The sequence below is a fragment of the Aplysia californica genome, unplaced genomic scaffold (assembly GCF_000002075.1).
Source record: "Aplysia californica isolate F4 #8 unplaced genomic scaffold, AplCal3.0 scaffold00053, whole genome shotgun sequence".
Classification (NCBI taxonomy): Eukaryota; Metazoa; Mollusca; class Gastropoda; order Aplysiida; family Aplysiidae; genus Aplysia; species Aplysia californica.
Genome location: NW_004797323.1, coordinates 1,058,386 through 1,065,885, shown reverse-complemented (window position 1 = coordinate 1,065,885; position 7,500 = coordinate 1,058,386). Strand labels below are relative to the sequence as shown.

The following is a 7,500-nucleotide window of genomic DNA, read 5'->3' as shown; positions in this document are numbered from 1 at the left end:
TTTTTGCGTCATATCCGGTCAATCCAATCCATTTTTAAAAGGCGCGGAGTTCCAGAGTTCCAGATCGGAGTCGTAGAGATAGATCAAGATTTATGAATGTTTGAATTGTTTGCGTGACCGGCAGACGTCGGGTTTGTGAGCAGTATCGAGTTGAGGTTCAAGGTACGTTCCTACTTTACATTTTTGCTTTTTCCTTTGATTTGTCGTTTATTTTTTTGAAAATACGTGCCTTTTATGTGTGCACACTGCACAGAAGTGTGTGAAGTTTCATTGTCATTTTATCAATTTTCGAGAGTGGCGAAGAGTAGAGTATATTATTACGATATATGGCTATTCAGTAGAAATCTGGATTTTGATTAGATAATAGATCTATATCTAGATCTAGAATATAGATCTAGAATCTAGCTAGTCTAGAATCTAGATCTATGGCTAGATTTATGGTCTGAAGAATCATAATAGGCCCTAGATATCTAAATGATAATCTCTAGAGGGATTATATAGTCATCTAGATTCTAGTCCCAATTTTTTGGTGCCCTGATCTCCCTTTTGGGTTTTTTTTTCATCTCGTCGGAAATTCCCGTGCTTCAACTTCTTCTCTCTCCAACAGATTATTTCTGTTGCCTAACATTGTTCTCATTGCAGGTCTATCAGTATCACAGTGTCTAGGACCTCTCTCTCTCTCTCTGCTGTGTTTTTTAAAATCACTATTCGATATAGATTCTATAAATTTATTCTAGATCTCTATATATCTTCATCTTTTACTTTGACTTTGACATCAGTCAAAGTGAAGTTAATAAAATTTAGATTATTTTTTAAAGCAAAACTATTTTTTATTCATTCTCTTTCAGATTCTCTATTCATGTTGGCAGATGCACAGTGTACAGAGACAACCTGATCCTCATTGATGTCCAATCCCCCCCCCCCCCCCCCCATTTTAATGAGCAGTGAAGCAGTCAACTCTATGGTAAGTAGCCTAAGCTAGACTGGACTAGGATCTAGAAGTCTAGAATGATCTAGATCTAGATTTAGAAATCTTCTAGATATTAAGATACCGTAGGCCTAAGATCACGTGAAGCTATTTGGACTCAAACTCCAATGCTTGTGCGCAATCACTAGATCTAGGTGTACTGGATGTGAAGCAGACAAGCAATTCGACCTTGTCCTTCCTCGATTTCTACGATGGCGGGCCTGGGAAAGCAAGATGGAGAGGGAAAAAGTAAAGGAAAGAGAGAGAGAAAGGGGAGGAGGGGGCTGTCTTATTTAGGACTGATTATGAATTTTATGTTTTGATCCCTTTGTAGTCGTGAAACGCAATGTTAAATAGCCTACCAGTAGTTTAAAAGTCCGAATAGCAACGGGAGACTATTCGGACTCGAGTATAGATCTAGTAGACTTTGCTTACGGTACAAGTAACCGGTGATTGCGCACGCGCACTGGAATTTGAATCCGAATAGCCTCCAACGGCTCACTTCATTTTTTTAATCATCGATCGCTTTCCTGTTTGACTTGTGCGTCAATCAGTGAAAACAGCTTGATGTTCAGTTCTTTGACCTTGTTGACCAGCAAGAAGTACGCCTAGAAGTCAGTAAGAAGTATGTTATATATATTATATTGAGTATTATTTAGTTTTGCATAATGTCTAGGTCCTTTCTGCTATCCGTATTATTATTTATTATTCTACACATCATTCATTTTGACAAGATCTAGATCTAATTCTCTTCCAGATTCCTTATTCCTGTGGATACACAGACTGAGACAGCCTGACTGAGGTCCAATTTATTCTCTTATAATTAGTGAAGCAGTCGACTCTACGGTAAGAACATACACACGTACATATTATACACAGTTGAACCTGGATATTTTGCCAGCCCCACTTACCGCCGGGTTTTGCCAATTTATGACAAGACTATCCTTATTATAATTATAAACATAGTATTTGTGGGTGGTTGGCAGGTGCTCTGGTGTGGTTTGCTTCTGAACTTCTTACCTATCAAACATCTATCATCCTTGATCTCTCCTCCTCCTTTATGATGACCTTATTGTGTTGCAAGTGCCGTAAAACTCTTATTAAAACTAAAAACATAGTATTTAAGCCTTTACACCCCCATCTGCCATCCGCCAACTGTCTCATTTATTAAACGATCCATATTAAACTACTGTAAATTTACCCTGTTGTACCGCCAACAAACTGGCGGCAAAATATTTTCGAAATTTAAAAGGTTTAGTGCAAGTTACGTACAGCACCCTCTATCACCTGAGAGTGAGATGTAATTCTAGACTCAGACTAATTTCTTTTTTAAAAAATCAAACTGCCTAATCTTAAGGCTTACCACGGATGCTGCCCTGAAGCCGAAAGGTCTGTTCAGTTCCGCAAGGCTTTAATTTAATTTTGTGAAGTTATGATGTTCATCTGATTATAGTAACTGAAGGAGAAATAGATGTTGTTTTTGCGCTCTGTTGAAAATAGGGGACTTCCCCCAACTGATTTTCAATCGAGAAACAAAATGGCCACCCTTACTTTCGATATTTATCTTTGTCAAGATAACAACAAATAACAAAGCAACGACAAATATCAACCCAAACTTCCTAATTTAGTTGCTTTTTTACTTAATTGACTAAGTATTTTTTCCTGTAGAAAGTGAAATGTAAATGTATGATTTATATATCTCTTTAACAGGTGAATCTGTGTCACCCATACTATGTAACTTTGTTCCGCAATTTGTATCAATTTTGTTTTTAACTTAATATTTATATTTTTCCTCAACATTTGAGGCAAGATTTTTAAAAACTTTGCTTCATAAATTTATATAAAATACTATAGATCTAAACCTGTGCCACTTGGAAGATGGAAAGTCTAGTTCACAGCTCTTCCCGCGATCATACACATTTTGTATACGTATAAATTATGGCCAACATCACAGCTTTCCAAAGGCAAAACTTTTTATAAGAAATTAATTTTATAGTGAACACATTTTTTGCAGAACAAGTGCAGCAGAATAAGCATATAATGTCACGATTAGAAAAAGATGACAGACTAGCTTTTAAAAGCAATATTGCCCCAGCTATAAACCTTTTAGAATCTGTAAAAACCACCCACTTGATATTTCAATTAATGGGAGGCAGCGTTGTGGAATCAGGCTCTCGTCAAAATAATCAAAGTGAAGAAACTTGCATTTTTTCGCAGGTTTGTGAATTTTTAAAAATTTTTGTTTTTTGGCTCAACACCTTTCATGCCCTTTAAAGAACTCATTTCTGAGTGGATTTTTCTGAAAAGCGTTGATTAAAAGCACAAAGAATGTAAATTTTCAGTTACCACGGACTCTTAACTAAGGAAAACTAATCTTTGGCGGCCATTTTCTCTCTAATTTTACTTCTGAAAACAGGTGACCCCCACCTCCTTCTTTCGCTAATATCTCGACTTGTATTCAAGATAAATGGATATTTTTTTCATCCAAATAAAGACAAGTGAACAAGCTTTAAGATAATACCAATAACTCTACATGCCCAAAAATTGATGAGAGCCTGATTCCACCACGCTGCCTCACATATATTATTTTAGGAATTTTCTAGAATACAAGTAACAGGTGTGTGTACAAAAATATTGATCTGTTAAGAAAAACTATTGATACAAGTCATTGTGCAAAAGTTGGAGAGTCTATGTTTGGTATTAAGGTAAATTTGACAATAAGTTGCACTACGAATGTTTGGCCGTACTATAATAGTACGAGCATTTAATGTTCACATATATTATATATACATACATACCCAGTAATGTATTTCTTCCCAACAGTTTTGACTGAATTTCTTTTCCTGATTTACATTACAGGGTGGATTTTGACAAGATAGACGGGACAAGCATTGGTGGGGATGCTGCCTCTTCGGACACTGCAACACACAAAATGACTACTGGAGTGCAATTTGGAAACCAATAGGTAAGTTCTCTCGTAGTACTTGTAGGTAATTGGATAGAGTTTAGATATTATTTTCCAACCCACTGTGTCATTCAATTTTTGCTGTAAATTAGCTTTTTTTTTAGCATTTCAAAATATTTGATTTCACCCTATCATGCAAATAATTGTAGATCTCAAAGCATATTTGCAGAGAAGAGGAAGCTGGGATTGACTTTCAAATCTTTATCGGTGGTTTCTAAGACTGAAAAAAAATGTTGGTGTTTTTTACTCACAGCATGTTAGGGAATGAGATACAATCTGTGCTAGATTTCCAGTGTACAGTTTTAGAATATATTGGTATAAAAGTAATTCTTCACATTAATCACGTCATTGTCATTATTTCACAACTTATTTTTACTCAGAACTTTTAGCCCTAAGATGCTTGATAAAGGTTACAGTTGCAGAAAAATTAGTTTTAAATATTTCTATCTAGAAATTGTAATACCCCTCATTGTTTCAGAATTAAAATTTAAATGTTCCATATCATGTGATTTTGATCCACAGAAGCAAAAACTTACAATGGCCAGTGTGCTTCAGAATTTATTTAAACTTTTTTGTTTATGAATTTAATCCACAGATGCAGAAATGTACAGTGGTCTGTGTGCCACAATGATTCATCTTGGAAAAGAGAGGAAGCCAGACCCTCTGGATGTTCCTGCTACCAACAAGATTTTCGTAATGCGTCATTTAGTTGGAGAACAAGGGAAAATGAAAAGGAGTGGTTTCAGAAACTTTTTTCAAAACTCATCTTTGACACCATTTGTGTGGTCAGGAAGTGTGAATGTGGTGCAGAAAACACTGACTCTGGAAAGTGACATTCTGTGTGGATTTTTGCTGAGGCCACTGAAAGTGAACTGTGTCTTTTTTCCTGGATGCTTGTGGCATTGACTGAACAATGAATATTTTTAACCCCTTGTACTTGTTTAATTAAGTTGGAAATGAAAGCTTGACTTACGAAAATGTTATAGATCTCATTCATTATTTGTCCAAAGAGAGGCAGATAGATTTAATGAGGTTAGTTTTTTGTACCTGTGTGGGTCAAATTAATTTGCAATGTCTGCATCATAGTTGCAAAACTCAGATCTTTTGTTTATTGAATACAACCATAATTTGCTAAAGGACACAAAAAAGAAAAATAGTACAACTCCAACTGTTCAGGAGCTTTTATCAAAGAAAATTTTTATGAACACAAACACAATTGACGAACAGGCCGCTACTTCGAAAACATAACTAACAACCCCCCTGATATTGTTAACGCAAATATTAAGACATGTCCAAAGCTGGTAATTGAATGCACTGAATGCTGCCAGATAAAATAAAATCTTTAGAAAGTCTCCACAGTAGGATGGAGCGGGTAAATGCTTTTCTCCAGAATGAAAAAGGAAAAATTGAGCTGCGGATGGTGAAATGAAAGAACAAAAAGAATGAATGAAAATCAGATAGGAGTTATATCAAGCTGTCACAGAAAATGAAAGAAAAAAGCAAATGCAAAGCCAAATGAGAGGACTTCACACAAAAAAATGGAAAACAGTCACTTATGCTTGCATTTTGAAAATAAGAAAATAGATTTTTAAAATTTAACAGATTTTTAAAATTTAAATAGGATTTTTTGGATTTAAAAAAATGTTGACACAGTTTGGGATTTTTAGTGGCTAAAAGTATGTTCTTTTAGTGCAATATGCATTGTATTTATTTATTTTAACTGATGATTAATTTAAGCAACTGCAAAGAAGCCTTAATCTGCTATACACTATATCAGTGAATTATTCATGGCTACAGACAAAAAATGAAGAAAATGTCAGTGTAGTCTAAAAAAAGGAGGGGGGGGGGGGGGGGGGGGGCGTGTAATTGTGCATAAATAAACTTGCATTTTATTACAGTGTGTGTTTGTGCGCACTGGTGTTTGAGTTTGTCTAAAAAGAAAAAGAAATGCTAATTTCAATTATCAAAAAAAAGTAAATTGAATACTGTGTTGTGTTTCTTTTCAATACCTTCAACCCCAAACAACTCAATGGGTAATTTCAACATACATGAATCTAAATTGTTGGTTATTGTAATACTGTTAATATTGTATGAAAGTGAAAGTGATTTACTTTCAAAATTCCTTCAGTTGCTATTTTGTTCCCTGCAATATATATCTGAATTATTATTTTTGTTACATTGTTTGTGATTTATTTGTTAATGTTTTTATTCTCCTCAGTCACACTTGATTTGATCTGACATTAAATAAATTATTAAGTTTACAGTTAATAAATCTAGACTTCACTAAAAAATTTAAAAACAGTCCAATGCTTGCAAGCAATGTGTCTGTTGGTTTTAAATGTAAACATTGAGCAAACATAAAAAACATGTTCAATGATTTACCATGCAGTTCTATAAACACAATTTTGTCACTTCTGTCCATCTTCCTCCTTTTCTGGGGTTTTCATTTGTGAGATGGAATTTCACAAGAGAGGGCTAGAGGGGTTTACATTACACAACATAATTGTATATATATAGAGTTTCATCTTAATCTTGCATTTTCATAAAATTTGTAATCATTCCTTCTTCATGCCTGTGTCCGAAATTGTTTGATCAACCATAACGAATGTGAATTTGTGCCCTAAAGTGAATTTATTCAAAACTGACATAGAGTCAAATAATCTCAGGGAAAGGGGGGCTGTCCAGTAGTTGACCATTTTTTGTCTCAAGCTCGAATACGCAGCTTGAAATGGCATGTTTCTGGGTAGATTCTTTGGACCCTCTGTCCAACATTGAGTCATCTTGTTTCATCTTAAACCATTCAATTGTATACGGGTTATTTCCTGTTATACTCATGTCTTTAAAACAAACAAACAAAAAAACCCGAAAACCCCCTAAAGGGAAACAGTGACTTTGAATGGGTCCTCCTATTTTTAGACATCCCGTCTACAACACTACATGTATCAGTTTTGGATAAATCATGTACACTGTATTTAATGTAGGCCTACATCTTCGTACACATTTTTTTTATTATGGTTGATTTAAGAGGTGTAAAGTTTAGCTTTTTACCAAGGTTTGAACTTTGATTGAAATTTTAAAATACTTTTATTCTCAACTTCGTTTTTTCTTTTCTTTTCTGCCTTCATACTGACAAATTATTTGACATCCCTTCCGTTAAATTTTAAGCAAAGTTTTATATTGAAATTGATGCACAGATGACAAGAGTTTTCCCTGAAAATTTTGACTTAAATAAAATTTGTGCTGCATTTTTAAATTGAAATTATCCTTAGACAAGATTTTTTTGCCCTTTAAATAAATGGGTCCCTTTCTTTTAGACTGGTGATATGTGAGGTTGCAATATATAGTAATAGAGAGAGAGAATGACAGAAAAAGAGGGAATGTGCACAAAGAGATTATATGAGTGTGGAATGTGTAATTCTGATGACTGTTGTCCTTGGTTGTACCGTACCTCTGTAAACATTAGGTATGTTTATTAACTTTCGGTTTGGTTGTGCACATTGTTGAACGCAAAGAGCATGACTGAAGGGTGCAAGATCCGTTTTATAAATCCTGCCAATGTAGATCTACC

General features: G+C 34.7%; 1 long non-coding RNA gene across 1 annotated transcript; it reads left to right on the top strand.

Annotated features, from left to right (window-relative positions):
• The first annotated feature begins 1,571 nt into the window (after nt 1-1,571).
• Nucleotides 1,572-5,478, top strand: LOC101853370. Its single transcript, XR_001184649.2, has 3 exons — nt 1,572-1,813; nt 3,827-3,932; nt 4,528-5,478. It is a non-coding gene; the product is annotated as an uncharacterized LOC101853370 (long non-coding RNA).
• The last annotated feature ends 2,022 nt before the right edge of the window (nt 5,479-7,500 follow it).